General features: G+C 52.4%; 1 long non-coding RNA gene across 1 annotated transcript; it reads right to left on the bottom strand.

The window, feature by feature from the left end:
• Positions 1 to 10,215: 10,215 nt before the first annotated feature.
• On the bottom strand, positions 10,216 to 13,127 carry LOC125079627 (uncharacterized). The gene is made up of 3 exons (XR_007121159.1): positions 12,794 to 13,127; positions 12,033 to 12,177; positions 10,216 to 10,741 (listed from the first exon to the last, which is right to left on the bottom strand). It is a non-coding gene; the product is annotated as an uncharacterized LOC125079627 (long non-coding RNA).
• Between the last annotated feature and the right edge of the window lie 445 nt (positions 13,128 to 13,572).

Genomic DNA, 13,572 nt, shown 5'->3' with positions numbered 1-13,572 from the left:
ACCATCGTGATGCAGACATTCAAACACCACTAAGCGTCCCTCCTGTAGAGGCACCAGAGGCAGGTGACGCTGAGCTGGTGAACAGGGGGACCTTGGCAGGACGCGCTGTGGGGGCGAGTGTCCCGCAGTGACGGGTTCCTGAGGAAGTTCGTGCTGGATCCTGCAGCGGCAGGAGCAGAGTTTTCCTACTGAAGGAAAGGAAGACCTAAAGGTGTTGGCTAGAAACATTGTCATGCATCGTAACATATTAAGGAAAACCCCAAATCTTTGCTTTCTAGAAAGATTACTGAAAAAAGTAAAGAAAATTCTTGTACAATCTCTTATCAAGAACAGAACAATAGCTCAAGGAATCGTTGTCCTTTACCAGCAGAAAACCAATGCCGAGTTTGCACAACTCACTTCTGATGTTAAAATTCATTTACCTTCGGGGCACCTGTGTGGTGAGCTGGTTAAGCGACTGACTTGATTTTGCTCAGGTCAAGAGCTCAATGTCATGAGAGCCAGCGCTGCGGGGAGTCCCGCACCACACAGGGAGTCTGTTTGTCTCTCTCTCCCTTCCCCACTACACCTCCCCCTGCTCACGCTCGCTTTCTCTAAACATAAATAAATACATCTTTAGGAAAAATTGAGTTCTTCTCTCCCTCTCTCTCCACTCCTCCCAGCTCTCTCAAGCACACAAATAAATCTAAAATTCATTCAAATTAGTTAAATGCTTTCTGACTTGACCACACATTAAAATTCCTCTGCCAAGTTTCCTTTTTCTTTTTTTTTTTTTTAAAGATTTTATTTATTTATTTGACAGAGAGAGATCACAAGTAGACGGAGAGGCAGGCAGAGAGAGAGGGGGAAGCAGGCACCCTGCTGAGCAGAGAGCCCGATGCGGGACTCGATTCCAGGACCCTGAGATCATGACCTGAGCCGAAGGCAGCGGCTTAATCCACTGAGCCACCCAGGTGCCCCCAAGTTTCCTTTCTCATAAACCTTCTACAACTCTCTCTGTTACTTTCAGATTTTGTCCTGTGTTTTTTTCTCTTCCCTACTTTGACATAATCAGTCTCTCTTAGGACAAGATTCCTTTCTATTCCCAAGACAAAGAATGCCTTTCCATTCTTTATACCCGCTGTTACTGAAAACAGACATCCTACTTTTCTTGCTTTAGGGGAGGTATCCCTTATTTCTTCTGGTTGTTTTAATTACACACATTAGAACTTTCCACCTTTAGAAACCTTCATCTTTGGGGCGCCTGTGTGCCTCAGTGGGTTAAAGCCTCTGCCTTTGGCTCAGGTCATGGTTCCTGGGTCCTGGGATCAAGCCTGCATCCGGCTCTGTGCTCACTAGGGAGCCTGCTTCCCTTCCTCTCTCTCTGCCAGCCTCTCTGCCTACCTGTGATCTCTGTCTGTCAAATAAATGAATAAAATCTTAAAAAAAAAAAAAAAGAAAAGTTCACCTAAAGATGTTTATGCTATTAGTATCTATTTTATTTCCTTGTTCTCAGTGATCTGTAACCCGTTCACATCAACTTCACGAGATGTTGGACACAGTCGCCATCATCCCAAGCTATTTTTCTCGCTGGCAGACCTTGTGCGAGGGAGCATGAGCCGGTCTGAGCAGGCAGAGGACAAGTGGGATTTCTGCACGATACTTAATGCTGCTCTGTCTGAAGCCGGGCCTGATTTAATGAAACCAAACTGAAAGCAGCTTTCCTTTGCCAAAGATGACCCCAGAGCCTGTGAACCTGAAAAGTAGTGGGGTTGGTTCCTAGGATCGTTCTGAGAACTTCTATGAAGACTTCATTTATGTTGATGAACAGAGTCGTGAATTTCGGGCATCCCACCTGGAGGTAGAAAATAGCACCCGCCTCCCGCACATGCGTACACACGATGCAGACGGATGGAACAGGGACCTTCCGACTCCCTGCACTTAGGAATTCCCGGGGCCTCACATTCCAAATGTGGTTGCCCCTGCTGATCTGATCACCTCCCTGAAGTCCGTCCTTTGATAATGACAGCTCAGAGCCCCAGGCCACAAGGCAAGTTCAAGCCCTTGGGGGTAAACAGCAGAGCTCTGGGTGGGGAAAAAGGACTGGGAGAAGTTCAGCTGACCTCCAGAGCCGCATTCTAGCATCCCAGACATGTGTGAGGTGGGGCCGGGACTCCCAGTTCCTCGAGGAGCTGGCTTGTGGCTTCAATGCTGTCCTGGGTGGACCCAGCCTCTAGCTGCTTTATCTTCCTCAGTCCATACCTTCCGGAAGGTGGCAGAGCCCTTTCTGTCCCTCTGGGGACCAAGTGCCATGTCAGCTGAGGGGAGGAGGGGAGCAGGTTCTGCAATCTGGCCAGTTTCACCCCCAGAACTAGTCTGTGCTTTCTGAGTGGGACAACCAGCAACAGTCACCGGTCACCTTGAACAACCTGGGTCTGGAGTTTCTCACGGGCGTTCTGCAAGGAATCTCTCCGTGAAGCTAGTCTGGATCTTGAGGCCTTCTGGAAGCTTCCGTATGCCGATTCATCTAGGCATGCCGTCCTGTTTGTTTGATTTTGCAACCGTTGCTTCTCAGTGCACTTCCTACCCTTCCTTACAGAAGGGAAGTTTCTCATAAGGGCTGTTGTCGTGACCCTGAAGGCTGTCAGCAGTTTGGCAGGACGGCGCTTGTCCCCCTCACATCTGTCTGGTCATATCTGGACCCAAACGGGTGCCGAACACCATATTCTGGGACTCCCAGCTTGATGGGAACCAAAACATGCTTTCAGACACAGTAACATTTTTTCATTGGGGTTGGTATTTCTACTTCCGGGACCAGAGGTTTTAGACATAAATCAAGCAGCTGTGGCCCAAGGAAGATTCTTTGAATCTTTACAGTAGAATTATCCCTTTGGCTAATCCTCAGGGTTCCAGAGACCTGAACCCATCCCCTAAAAGGAATGTGCCCTGGGGTGACTGTGCGGTGATTCCCGGGGTCCCTCCTCACAGGGAAGTCTTCTTGAGGTGGTGGGAGGGGACCTAGGCCCCATGTGACCAGTTCCATGACCAGTTCCCCTGAACTCAAGCATGTTTGGGTGTGGTGGCAAGGGCTCTGACAGCTCTCAGTGCTCACTCAGGCTCACGAATTTTGGGGGGTTTTGGCCTCCAAGAGTCACACTAGCGGGAGCCTTCATCTACACAGGAGGGGACAGAAAAGACAGGTGCAGCTGGATGTATGGGCAGTAACCGAGAATGTGACCGTGTCCTGGCTGAGGGAGACCTCAGGGCACCACCCTCTGTTCCCATGGACCCTAGACCTGGGAAGGGACCAAACAGAAGGACCCCATCCCCCACAGTCTGGGAACCGTACACTGCCCATGACTGTTCCCCCTTGGAATTGGGAGTGGATAAGGCCTGGGGTTTCCACTCAAAAACTGAGCAGTGGTGGTGAGAAAGGCTGGGGACTCATCGCTGAGCAGAGCCTTCTGCCAGCTCAGGGGGGCTCCAGGCACCACGGATGCTGAAAATGTATGTGAAAATAATGTGAACATTAGCTTCGTGTTATAAGCAGGTTTGCATTCCTAGATAATCAAAAATATCAAATTGCTGGGGCGCCTGAGGGACTCAGTCAGCGGAACGTGTGAATCTGTATCTCGTGGTTATGAGTTCGAGCCCCACATTGGATGTAGAGAATACTTAAAGCTTTACCCAAAAAATCAAATTCCTAAGGACCCATCTCCCTGGACACAATAAAATACATTCCTTTCAGCCTTTGGAACCCTCTCCTCCTGGGCAGTTATCCCTGCCGCTGGTCACGAAGTCCCCTGCCTGAGGTCCATGCGCCTCCAGCCCGAGCTGGGGCTTCTTCCTGCTCTGCAGGGACGGCTTCTCTGCTTGAGATTAAGCATTAAGTTCTGCAAACGACAGTTCTCATTTCTGCTCCCACCATTGTTACTTCTCTATGTTCCGCCGAACTTGGCAATCAAGAAAAGCTAATGAACAATTCTCACATAATCCCAGATTCCCCCTGTGACCAGCCTCCCTAGTCAGGACAGGGCAGCTGGTGTGTGGCGCCCCCTTGTGACGTCTGGGAACATTCCCGGGTCAGGAGAGGCACTGAGGTCTGGCCCAGGTTGTGAGGCTGCTCAGGCAGTCAGGTGTTAATGCTCAGAAGTACAGAGGATTCCAAGCTCCGGAGAGGCACGGACGGGGCTGCCTGCATGTGAGTTCAGAGCCCGAGCAACAGCAGCCGGTGGCCCGACAGGTTCAAGCAAACTTGGGTCAGACCTGGGCCTGGGCTTGGCTTGCGGTGGGAACAGTGGGACCTGCCCACTGTACCCCGTCACCTCAGATTTGCAGAAAGCCTTCTACAGAGTAGGGGTTCCAAGACTGTCTTCTGAATTCCCAAGACAAAGCTTTTTGAGGAATCCTAGGCATTGGCAGAAACGTGTACTGTAGATCATTAACTGAAAATAATCATGTAACAGAGACAAACAGAATCATGGCGCACACAGACTTCGAAATGACTTGGTGTTGTCTTTAGGCTGACTGATGTGTCTGCCGATGAGGGAGAAGAAAAAGAATCTTAAATCCTTTCCATTTCTAAAAGCCACGGTGCTCCTGGGAGCCTCTGTGGGTTAAGCCTCTGCTTTTGGCTTGGGTCTTGATCTCGGGGTCCCGGGATCCAACCCTGGGACCCAGTCCTGGGACAGCTCCCACCTGAGTGAGGAGTCCTCTCTCCATCTCTCTCTCTCTCTGTCTCTGTCTTCCTCTGCCCCTAGCCATTGCTCCTGCTTTCTCGCTTTTCAAATAAATAAATAAATAAATAAATAAATAAATAAATAAATAAAGCCTTTACAAAATAAAAGCTGAGACCTTTGCTTTTGAGAGATATGGCTGAACCAGTACTTCTGGGAAGTAGAACCAGGGCCAAGATAGGGGTGGGGAAGAAAATTGTTCCTCCTAGTGATAATGGGGAAGACTCTGGCCAGGGCTGTGCTTACTTGGACTCAAGAGCAAGAGAGGGGAGGGGGCTGGGAGAGGAGCGTGGAGGCCCGTCAGGCACTGTGGTGTGTAAAACGCCTCTGAGAAGCTCTAGACTCCCCAAATCTCCGTGGGCACAAATACCCTTTGCTACTTTGAAGGTAACGGGGTGAAACCCAGCAATGGGGCTAGTTTCCCTGTGGGGTGGCGTCAGTCCAGGCAAAGCGAAGGGCTGGAAAGTGAAATGGGCCAAGGTCATGAGACCAGGGAGAGGCAGCCCTTGGAACCCACAGTGACCATGAGAGAGGGTCAAGAGCGTCACGCCCCCCACAGACATGGATGCAGAATTTCCAGATAAACTGGGGCCTTTCCTGGTGCGGGGACACCTTTCCTGGCCTCGGACAGAGGTGCTTCGATGACCCCGTGTTTCCCATGGGCTGGAGGTGCAGAGACAGCCTCCCAGGGACCCTGGGCTTCCACGGGGCAGCTGGGCAGGATGGCACTCCCACCACTAGGGGTGTCCTTGGCAGGAGAGAACCAGGGGCTGAGAGGAAGATTTGAGGTGACTGCACCTCTCTAGAGAGGCCGGGCAGAACTTGGAGGGCTCTGAGGGAGAGAGGGGAAGGAGGCCAGGTGAGTCTCCCAGGCCATCTGAGTGAGCTGTGCCTCCTGGGTCATGAGCTGCCCTCTGCCCCCCAGGGAGGAGGAGGAGCCCCTGCATCCTGATGGGGCCAGATGCCCACCGGGTGCCACCACAGGAGGACGCGGGGCCGGGCTGGACGTGTGCCCTCCCCGCAGAGGCTGCACGCAAGGGCCTGCCCTGCTCACGACGTGTGACTGCGGAAGAGGTCGGACTCCTCCAGCTGTCCCCGCTGAGTCCTCAGGTCCCTGAGTTCACGTGTGAGGATGGACATGGGCCAGGGAGAAGGTCTCTTGCGGCCCTCAGGACAGAGCAGAGTAGCGTCCCCACAGCTGAAGCCAGATGAGCCTGGGATGCCGGCCCGCAAGGGACACAGACATGGGCACCTCGGGACAGCTCGTGAGGGCCCCAGGACAGGCCACTGGACCAGCTCTCCAGCTGTCCCAGGTGGGTGTCCATCAGCCGCAAACAGGACAGGGGTCGCCACAGGGCCATTTTCTGTGTGGTCCCCCCTCTCTCCATTTTGGTGGTTGTTTTGTGTTGAGGAGACAGAAGTCATTTGAAAGGTTTTTCACTCCACTGCTATTTACTTGTATGTGTTTGTTTAGTGTTGCTAAGCTCAAGACTTGGAATCAAGGGCTCCTTGCTTTGGTAAAGCTATTCCCCTTACCGTCATTACTTGGGAGCCCAGACTGTGAGGCACGGGTGTCCCCAAGTCCCCTGGAACCCAGGCTGTGTTAGGTACCCCGTGTTGGCATCTCCAAGGATTTAGTACAAGGGACAGCTCAGCTTGTTTCCATTGTGTTGCTAAAATGAATTAATAAATAAAGTGGGATCATGAGGTCACAGGTGTCTCCCTTTTTAGCCCCTGCCTCCAGAACCTTCTAAACTTGCCATCATGTGATTTCTTGCAATTTTCAGTACTCTGTGAAATACCGTGGTTTCATTTTCTCAGAAACTATAAAAGCACAAGCCACAACTGTAGTAAACATGGAAGAAGGCCACGACCTTTCTTTCACAGCAGAAAGAAGGCTGGAAATCATTCATATCAAATCTTTAGAAGAAATAAACATGTGAGAAATTAGCCCCATGCCCAGGCACTTCCCTTTACCCCTGCTGTAGGGGACGGCAGTTTGAGCACAGCTGTCTCTAGGGACTAGGGAGCAGAGAGACTCCATCTTGCAGGGCCCACAGGGGCTGAGGTCCCTGCAAAGGGAGAACAGATGTGGCCACGGTGGTGGTGGAGGTGGGGGGCCTGGATCTGAGAGGGAGTGTCCGCAAGCAGCGTCCGGACAGCCACAGGGGACACGCTGGCCCTCACGGGGGGGGGGGGGGGGGGGGGGCGGGGAGGGGATATTCTCAAAGGTCCATCTGCTGTACAGGTTGGGGGCAGTGGTCAATGACCGTATGATTCAACCACTAGCACTTGCTGAGGCTGAGGACATGGGGGTGGGTCACATTGCTTTTTGCCCAGAACTCTTTAATCAACTCATGTCCTTTTTTTAAAAACTGTGACCCAGGGGCGCATGGGTGGTACAGTCAGTTAAGGGTCTGACTCTTGGTTTTCAGCTCAGGTCGTGATCTCAAGGTCGTGGGATCAAGTCCTGTGTTGGGCTCCAAGCTCAAAGCAGGGTCTACTTGGGGCTCTCTCTTCCTCTCCCTCTGCCCCACCCACACCTCAAATAAGTATTTAAATCTTAAAACACACACACACACACACACACACACACACACACACACACACAATCATGGGACCCAGAACATCATTGGGAAAGGCAATATTGGACGTTTCCAGCTGGGTGTTGGGGATGCAGTTGGAGGCAGGGTGCGGCAGTCTTTAAGGGCTCTAGAGGGCCAGGCTGGGGGCATGGGAACAGATCAAGTCTGAGTCCTAACTTGAGTCTTTTGTCTCCGTAAAGCAGTGTGACTCAGGACAGCACTGGGTGTTTTGAATGCACAAGTCCTCCCTGACAAAGCAGACAGAAAAGCCTTTCCTAGTCCACGAACCGTGGGGAAGAGTCCGGCTGGACGTGTGTGTACAGAGCCTTTGACAACCACAGGGAGCTGTTCAAATCTGATGACCTCTTCTGTCTCAGGCTCGGCGGGGGAGAGGACTTTTAGGGCTGCTCTGTGCCTTTTTTTTTTTTTTTTAAGATTTTATTCATTTGACAGAGAGAGATCACAAGTAGGTAGAGAGACAGGCAGAGAAACAGGCAGAGACAGGCTAGCCGTTGAGCAGAGAGCCTGATGCGAGGCTCGATCCCAGGACCCTGAGACCACGACCTGAGCCGAAGGCAGAGGCTTAACCCACTGAGCCACCCAGGCGCCCCCGCTCTGTGCTTTGAGACCCGCGCCCCTGAGTGTCAGGGAGATTGCTTTTCAACGGGTGGGAAGACAGCTAGGGGCAAGGGCGCGGTGTCTGAAGGCGGTGGGGGCCCAGTGCGCAGCCCCCCCCCCCCGACCCTGCTGGGACAGCACAGTCTCTCCCCTGCCTCAATGGGGAGCAGGGAAACCGGCCTCCCCTGAGCAGGTACAGCTCCCAAATTCATACCACCCTTTCTTTCCCTCCGCCTGTCCTCCTCCTCACCTGCTATTGATGTGAGTGAAATCCTGGGCTCACTTTTCTCCCCTCCTTCCCCCATCTTTCTCTGTCTGGATTACCTCTCCCCCTCCCCCCATCCCTCCAGGTGGGAGAGGATCAGGCTCTCCTCTGCAGCAGAGTCTCTGGTCGTGGAGGACATCTTGTATCCCACAAGATACAACACCCTCCATCCTTCTCAGTCTTCTCTGTCTCTCTCAGGAGCAGGACATTTCTGCTCAGACCCCTCCCAGATCAGCATGAGTTCCAGGACTAGAAACAGAGAGACCCAGACCACAAGGACCATCCCCCAACCTCTGCCCTCTGACCTGTCCACATCTTGGAGGAATAGGGTAGAGGAGGAGATAAGGAAAAGGTGGGCTTCCTGCTGCCTCCACAAGCAGGTACCCACTATGGCCGCATCACTGTGGACCTGTGTTTCCATCCCTGAGCACTTTCTTCCTGGACTCTCCTCCTCTGCGTTGCAGTTGACTCAACCTCCCACAGAGTGGGGGCTTCTGGAAGCAGCTGGTGTGCATGGTATTTCCTTTGGCAGAGAGTCTGGGAAGACACCCCCAAACCGAAGAACCTGCACTACAAGTTGAGTCCAGTCTTAGCACGTCTTAGCACGTCTCTGAGTGTAGGCGGAGGTCACAAGAAAGTTCCTACCCCTCCCTGTATTCCCACAGACCCATCACACAGCCTTGCTTAGCAGAAAATACAGGACCAAGGCTAGCACGGCACACTGGGGGGGGCCTTACTGATCCTACATTCCGAGGAGGTAGCACAAAGACCTAAAAAACCAGGAGGGGGCTCAAACTTGTCTGAATTGAATGTAAATTTACTTACACATGCTTGGGAGGGCTCTCTGGAAGTTTCCTCGGGGTAGGAAGTGAAGGGGGGGTAGGTACGGATTTGTGTGTACTATAGCCTGGTGTCCCAGAAATACCTCATGGCTCCTTCTCTTGAAGTCATCCATGATCTGTCACCCACCACCACCTACCCGGATGCTAGTCACTCCATCTGTGTTTTGGGGGATTCTCCTTCATGTCTGTGGGGAACAGTGTCTAAGGAAGGTCGTGAATGTTCGCCTGAACTTAGAGCAGAAATATCTGTCTTTGCTGGAGCTCCTGGTCCCTGTTTTGGTTTCACGCCTGGGGCCTCCCTGGTTCCCGCCGAGTCTGAAATCCATGGAGATGACAGGCCACCTCTCTGAGGGGACCGTGTCCCTGTGAGGTCACCCGCTCTTCAGGGGCTGTCAGAACAGAGTGGGGAGAAGTGATCCCATTCTCCCTCAGCGCCCAAGGCACTCCCTCCTCTCCCCACCATCCAGGTCATGCTGCCAAGGGCTTCAGGCCTCCAGATAGACTGCAGCAATGGGGAGGCTGTTCTCAAACAACTTCTGTTTGTTGCCATCAAATGGACCAGAAACTTCCTGGAAGAGAGTGGGAGCTCAGTTCAGAAGGGGAGAAGGGAAGACAAAAAGAGTTGAGTAGGTCAGCTAGGAATCCTGCCATGAAATGGTTTGTGTCCTTAGGTTGAATGTTGTACAAAAGGAAAAGAGGTTGTAGGGAAGCCTTCTAAAGTAACAGCAATGAGTTGGCAAAATCCCCCACTTTTCTCCCATCTTCTGTTTGGAGCAGAGGGGCTCCCTGGGTGGGAAGGAGACCCCTGGCCTTGTGGGAACTCCTGGGACCAGTGCTGTGTGGCCTTTGGAACATACTGAAAGTCTGTGTGGGGACTGGAGGAAAAGCTTACCATCTTCGAGCGTCATTTGGCATCTCTAGGTCATCTCCCACCCTGTGAGCCTGTGGAGAGTGTCTTCCCCGGTGCAGCTGCCCCCACCTCAGCCCCTTCTCTTCCTGCCACCACCACACACAGGTCATGGAGCCGCTCTTCTCATTCTTTAAGAACTCCCCACTCATTTCGCTAATCATAAATATTTTACATTACAGAGCCCCTTCGCCCCAATACACTGTTATGGAGGGAAAAAGTTTCTATGTTCTTCGAGAGTCTTACAGGTGTTCTAAGAAGTAAATTGACAGGAGACAGATTATCAGGGGAAAAAAATCAAATTAGATTTACTGGTGTGCATGTGAGGAATTGACAATAAACATGAGTTTCCAAGGACAGTTAGGCAAAACGATGTATTTATGTTATCCTAAACTAAGGAGAAGGGGTAGGGGTCTGGGACTTCAAAGGGAAGGAAAGCAATTCAAAGTAAGATGGAGAAGAGTAAGGGAGTGATGGAGGCACAAAGAGAGAAAGGGAGGACACAGGAATCTGAGGAAAACAGCACCAAAGGCGATGGGAAGCAGAAAGCCTTGATCTGGCGGGTGAAGCTGTGGAGATGTCAACACCCAGAGCTGAGGAGTCAACTTCAGGGCTTCCACAGTGCTGGGACAAGGTGCCCCCATTCTTTGAGGTGACAGGAGCACAGAAAAGGGCTAAATGAATAACTGAGCAGGACAAAGAAGGGTCATTTACACTATCACCGTGGGATTCAAAACCGATTTAAGCCCTGGGTCTCAAGAAAGGCGAGAGGTCCCCAAGGTGTTGGCAACCATACGGGAGAATGTCACCTGGAGAGGAAGACAAAAAAAGACGATCTTTGATTCGTGGCCTCCAAGATCAAGTGTTTCCCACATTTGAGGTAAACAATACATTTTTGTTGAAAGAATGAGTGATTCAGTCAGTGGGAAAAAACACCCCATGGTCCTGAGGAGTCAGGTTGCCAGGTAAGAAGGGACAGCAGCCACGCTGCACTGACAGAGGGGGCCCCTAGTGGGCCATCTTCCCCCAACCCCTCACCTTGCCCCCACCAAGGCCTCCGCTTCCCAAAAGCGCTACTGCAAACAAGCTCCACTGGAATTTTCTCAGCCAGTCCCTCCCACCCCGAGTCTGCATGGAGACCCCCTCCACAAGCCCTTTTTCTCCTGAGAACTCTGTCGGTCCAGTCAAGGGCCGGTGGCAGTCCAGCACCCAAACCAGGACACTTGTGCAGTTTTTTCTTTTCCCAATGGATTTCACAGACCTTTAGTCACTATCATATGTGAGCTTAGATGACATTGAAATATTGCCACCCTGATTTCAGCCTCAGCTCCAGCAATGCAAACACTAATTTTGCAAACAGTGCCAGAACCCGGGTCTGGGATAGCTTTCCCAGTGCTTAAGGATGGAGTATGCAAGGAAGAGCCAAGCCCTGTAAGGAAACTCCAGATTATAAGTCCAGGAAGCTGGTTATAGAGCTATGGTGAAAATTATGTAAGAACACCACCCTCGGGGTGCCTGGGTGGCTCAGTGGATTAAGCTGCTGCCTTGGGCTCAGGTCATGATCTCAGGGTCCTGAGATCGAGCCCCGAATCGGGCTTTCTGCTCAGCAGGGAGCCTGCTTCCTCCTCTCTCTCTCTACCTGACTCTCTGCCTACTTGTGACCTCTCTTTCTCTGTCAAATAAATAAAATCTTTAAAAAAAATTTTTTTTTTTTAAATCACCACCCTCGGGCACCTGGATGGCTCAGTGGGTTAAAGCCTCTGCCTTCGGCTCTGGTCATGACCCCAGGGTCCTGGGATTGATCCCCACGTCGGGCTTGCTGCTTGGCAAGCAGAGAGCCTGCTTCCTTCTCTCTCTCTCTCTGCCTGCCTCTCTGCCTACTTGTGATCTCTGTCAAATAAGTAAATAAAATTGTTAAAAAAAAAAAAAAAAAGAAAAGAAACCACCCTCAGGGAAACCCATGACGCATTCTGGCCATGACCCCTTTCGAAATTTTTCAGGAAAAAACCCTTCCTGAACTCTCTGCTTTTGACCTCAGGGCTCCTGAGAGCTGCCCCCCTCAAGATCAGGTAACGGTCACCTATCTCAGGACACACCTACCTTCATCATCTCTGCCTCAGAGCACTCCCCTGCCTCTCCAAAGTCGGGATGGTCCTTTGCTCTTCACTGAAAACCTCACCTTCGTTGATAACCACTTGGGTGTTGAAAGACATGTTGGCATTGAGTCTCATAGTCTGGAAACGTGCTAGAATTGGATAGTGAAAACAGGCATAATGAGGCTCTCCACACCCTGCCTTCCCACAGGTCAGGAGGGCGCACACCCTCTGGGCCATTGGCAGCCCCGACAATGGCAGGCCTGATGAGGTGGCCGAAAACGGGATTTCTAGGGGCTTGGCTCATACCTGGGAGCGCTGACAGGAACCCCCTCTCTTCCCAGGGACGGAATGTAGTGCCCGGGGAAGGTCAGGTCCTACCCTGGAGCTCCAACAGCCCCACTCATATGGCCCCATGGCCATCTTCCCAATCCTTCCCGAGAAGCAGCCCACATTGCCTTCACCACCCATAAAACTTTCTTTGCTCCTTTTCAACTCAAATTTAGAGCTCTCGGCAAGAAGGCCCGAGGAGCGGGGAGAGGGTCAGGGATCCGAACTGAGGTGGGAAGGAGGTGAAATAAAATTGGGCAGGGGGGAGGAAGAAGAGAGAGAAGAGCAGGGACAAAAGTGGAGGAGGCAAAGAGGGTGGAGGAAACACAGGGGGTGAGGGGGAGAAGGCTGTGATCACCTCCGTGGTTAAGGTTAGACCCTTGTGCCTGGCTCTTCACCTCGCGTCCGCTCCCCGTGGCCCACCATTTCCCAACTCACCTGAACTCCCTCCCCTAGGTCCGGGGCGATGCACACAATACTGTTCGCAGGATCTTCCTTGCCAGAGGATGTACACGGCCGCCGCCGCCGCCACCACCACCACCAGCAGCGTTGGGACCAACGGTCCCATTTTGCATGCAGGACCAGGAGCAGAAGAAGGCAGGCAGAGCCACAGGTCTGAGGACGCGGCGCTCCAACAGCAGCTGGGAGGAGCCCCAGTGGGAGCCGAGGCAGAAGGCTGCACTTCTAACCCCACAGAGTGACCCGAGAGCAGTCCCAGACTTCCTGCCGGCCCTCGCCGGGGCGGGGCACACGCCACGTGATTTCTCTTAGACCAGTTTCCTGACCGCGCTGGGAGCCCAGCATGAAATCGCATGATTTCTCGGAAAGGGATGGTTAGAAACAGGCGTAAAGCCACACACCCTTTTGAGAAAAGGGCAAGTCTAAGGACGAGGCGAGCCACTGAAATTTCCCCGCTGCAGGCCCGCGGCGCCCACTTCCGCAACCCCAGCCCGCAGGCAGCCCCTCTGCCTGGAAGCCGCACCCCGGCCTCCACTTTAGCGGGGGACATTCTCTGCAGGTTCCTGCCGCCGCCATAAACACCCCTGTTGGCCATAGAGCCGCTATCTGCCTCTGGCTCTCTCTCACTTCTCAATCCCTTGTCCCAGGGGTTAACCTAACAGGTTTATCTTCCAGGCAGGCTGAAGACTAGAGATTCGGGTTTGTGTATATGCTGAAGAATGTAATTTAAAAACACTGAACTGGAGGGACCCCGGGCT

The sequence above is a fragment of the Lutra lutra genome, chromosome 10 (genome assembly GCF_902655055.1).
Source record: "Lutra lutra chromosome 10, mLutLut1.2, whole genome shotgun sequence".
Lineage (NCBI taxonomy): Eukaryota > Metazoa > Chordata > Mammalia > Carnivora > Mustelidae > Lutra > Lutra lutra.
Note: the sequence above shows the minus strand (reverse complement) of the source record. Positions and strands in the feature narration are given on the sequence as shown.